Source organism: Physeter macrocephalus, chromosome 12, assembly GCF_002837175.3.
Source record: "Physeter macrocephalus isolate SW-GA chromosome 12, ASM283717v5, whole genome shotgun sequence".
NCBI classification, from domain to species: Eukaryota; Metazoa; Chordata; class Mammalia; order Artiodactyla; family Physeteridae; genus Physeter; species Physeter macrocephalus.
Window position 1 is genome coordinate 78,858,097 of NC_041225.1, and position 4,080 is coordinate 78,862,176.

Below are 4,080 nucleotides of genomic sequence, written 5' to 3' on the forward strand. Positions count from 1 at the left end.
CCGTGGATTGCCTGGGCCCGTGAGCCATGGCCGCTGAGCCTGCGCGTCCAGAGCCTGTGCTCCGCAACGGGAGAGGCCACAACAGTGAGAGGCCCGTGTACCGCAAAAAAAAAAAAAAAAAAAAAAAAGTACCCTGAAATTACTATTTGCAAATATTTATCTTACTCCTGCATAGCTAAAATAAATAAATAAATTAAATGCTAATGATAATAAAAGACAGGAACTGTCATCCATAATTCTTCTTTATATTTATTTATTTATTTATTTAGTTAGTTAGTTAGTTAGTTAGCTAGCTGCACTGGGTCTTAGTTGGGACCTTTTAGTTGCAGAAAGATCCCACATGCTGCAACTAAAAAAAGATCCCGCATGCCATAACTCTTGATTTTAAAATTTTAGTGTGTTCAACAAAGGAGCATCCTTCCTCTACTCCATAATAAGCAAATGTTATATAGTTAAATTAAAAAACAAATCTATACTAACAAATACATTTGTCTAATTTACATATTGAAATTCCCTGTAAAATTTCATTTGGAAAAAAGTTCCAATGCTAAAATTAATTTTGAGAACTACTTCTGTAGATCACTTTCTTTGTCATGAATCCATTTGGTATTTATCTGACTTTTAGATCTCTTTTATTTTGAAAAATCTTCTAAAAATGCAAATGTGGTGTCTTGTGTCTCATGACTTTCAGACTTTCTTCAATCTCTCCTTTGTTAGCCATCCTAGCAAGACTCCCTAGTTAACAAAATACCAGAATTTTAAAAGCAGGTTATACTGCATATTTGTAAAAAATTTTTTCCATAAACCTAGAGAATGAGGCAAGAATTTATTTTCTACAATCCCATGCATGCTTATTACTTGGCTAACAAAATTAAGCCCTCCTGACCTTATATCATTGCTCCTTCTCAACCCCTCAGCTTCGGTTTTATTGAATAAAACATGGTGAAAGAGTCTTTTTGTTTTTCTTAGAATTTTCAAAAGATATAAATATTAGCATGACCCAAACGTTTCAATCAAACCAGTTACTGCTCTTGTGGTCTCATCTATATATCAGTTGTACATTGGCTTTATTAGTCACATCCATCTTTAGCCAGCAACATTTTAAAAATTCAGTAGAATGATCATGGTCTCTATGATAAACTCTTTGAGAAAGTGAGCTGAGTTTACCATTTCTAGTCAGATCATTTCAGTTGCATAAAACAGGCAATTCAACTTAAAATGGCTTAAATAAATAAAAAGAAATTTATTGGCTTACATAATTGAAAAGTCCATGTGTAGACAGGAGGAGGGTCTCATTTAAAAGGTTCAAACTCTGTCACCAAGATTTAGTTACTCTGCATCCTTCACTCTGTCTTCCCCTGTGTTGTCTTCACTCTCAGGTTCCATGTGGTAGTCCCAAGAAACTTCAGGCACATATTCACTCAGATTCAAATTTAGTAGAAGAGGCATTGTCTCTTCCCTGTTGTTCCTTAACAAGTCCCAGGATCCACTTTGATTGGACCATTTTATTCACATGTCCTTGGCCAAGGATACTAGGATCTGTATCAGGAATTCTTTGGGCTGCAAGCAACAGAAAAATCTAACAGTAGTTTAAACAATGTAGACATTTATGATCTCATTTAACAAGAAAATTGACGGTAAGCAGTTCAAAGGCTAGTGCCATTTATTGAAGTTCATCCTTTTTCAGTCATCTATAATACCCATCTGGCATAAATCAAGTTACTGTATATGTATGGATCAGTTTTTTGACTCTATTCTGCTTCCACTGGTCAATTTTTTGTTGCTGGGCCATTGTCAATATGTTTTACTTAATATATATTTATAAGAAGTCTTGATATGTGATACAGCAAATCTTCCACAGTTCTTCTTGAGGAGTATCTTGGCTATTTTTGAGTCTTGGATTTTCCATATAAATTCTGTCAAGCTTGGCAAGTTAAAGAAATCCATCTAAGATTTCAATCGAAATAAATTTGGATAGACCAATTTTGAAAGACATGTCTTCTTTACAATATTGTCTTTCTAGCCAACAGTGTGATTATATTTCTCAATATATATATATTTTTAAGATTTTTTTTCTTTTGATGTGGACGATTTTTAAAGTCTTTATTGAATTTGTTACAATATTACTTCTATTTTTATATTTTGGTTTTTTGGCCACGAGGCATGTGGGATCCCAGCTCCCCAACCAGGGATCGAACCTGCACCCCTTGCATTGGAAGGCGAAGTTTTAACCACTGGACAGCCAGGGAAGTCCCTATATTTATGTTTTCATTAAAGTTTTATAATTTTCTTTATAAGGCCTTGCCTAATATCCAAAGGATGTTATAATTCTTTCTTGCTATCATAAAAATTATTTCTTAAAATATTATTTTCCTAATTGCATATAAAATGCATTTAAATTTTGTATATAAATCTTGTATCAGACATTTTGACAAATTCTTTAAGTCTAATGATTTGTCAGCAGACCCTTGGATTTTTCTATGTAGAAAATCATATCATCTGCAAATAATGATGGTTTTATTTATTTCCTTCCAATCCTTTAACTTTTTTTTCTCTTATTGCAGAACTTCTTCTTTTACTTAAGTATTTCTATGTCCTCATATTATAGTTCCTGTAAATTCAATTCAGGTATATTTTTGTACATTTTTTTCTTATCTGATAATGTCTATTTTTCAATTGGTGAGTTGTGTCCATTTACTGATATATTTGGATTTATTTATTTTATTTCACACTTTTCTATTTAAAAGTTAAAAAACATCTTTTTACTTTAAAAAATCTGTTCTTTTCTCTTGCTGCTATCTACTGCATTAAATAAAATTTAGTTACCTCACTATTGTATCTTGGAGTAGTACATTCTACATATATTCTTTAGTTATATCCTTAATATAAACACTTAGAGTCTGGAATTGCTAAATATATCTAACTTGATCATGAATAAAACAAGGGCCTAGAATAGTTTTCCTGTGTTCACTCTACCCCATTGTTCATGTTATTACCATTAGTATTTTGGCTTCATCTTATTTTTGTACTCCCTGATGAGTCATTATTATTGTTATTATTATTATTACTGTTATTATTATTGTTTTATATGAATAATACCCATTTAGATCTTCCCCATATAGTTATCTGCTCCCATTGCCCACTGCTATTCTTTTCTTTTGAGATGGGGTCTCTCATTCCTTCCTTGTGGTATGATTTATTTAATTATGAAGTATATCCTTTAGTAGGGAGTCTCAATTTTTGGTCTCTCAAGTTATAGTTCAGCTGGGTATAAAATTGTAGGCTGACATTTATTTGCTCTTGTTACTTGGAATATATTATGCCATTGTCTTCTGACTTACATTGTTACAACTGAGAAGTCAATTTCAATCTAATTTTATTCTATTGGTGTGGTGAGTTCAAGGATTTCTAGAGATCAAGGAAAAGACAGAACAATGAGATGGCAGTATTGCATAATAATGTTTTAATAAACATTGGCACTTGGACAGAACTGCATGAAAGGAAAAGTCACTCATAGCAAGAGATTCTTCCAGAGACAGCAGCATGGGGCCACCACTCAGAAGAGAAAAAGGGCAGTGGAACTCCCAAGGAGAGGGGAATCAGAGAGGGGGCTACATGTCTAGGATATGTCACTCAGTGGTAAGGTGGTGAATCTCTGGGTCAGAGATCTCTGAAGGGCAGCCCAGTTTGGGGTCTTTTATAGCTACAAGGTTAGTCTTATCTATACTTAGAAGAGTTTGGGTACAGTTTTGTGGGATATGTCAAATAGGTAGTATCTAAGTGGCTAGAAATCTGCTTATTTGGGCTACACTTAAAACAACTGGCTGTATAAAAATTTGACTTTGGTGCTGGTGGGTTTTGATCTAATGGTCCTAGCTTGCTGTGAATAAGTAAACAACATAGGAACCAATATACGGAGGCCATCTTTAACCTATTTCTTTAATAATTGGGCAATCTATCTTTTCTCTCTGGATGTTTTTAAGATCTCCTCTTTTTCTTTATCTAGGTGTAGACTTTTTTTTTTTTTTCTGTCTTCTTGCCACTATGTCTCCTGAACATCCCAAGAATGTTCCCAACTCA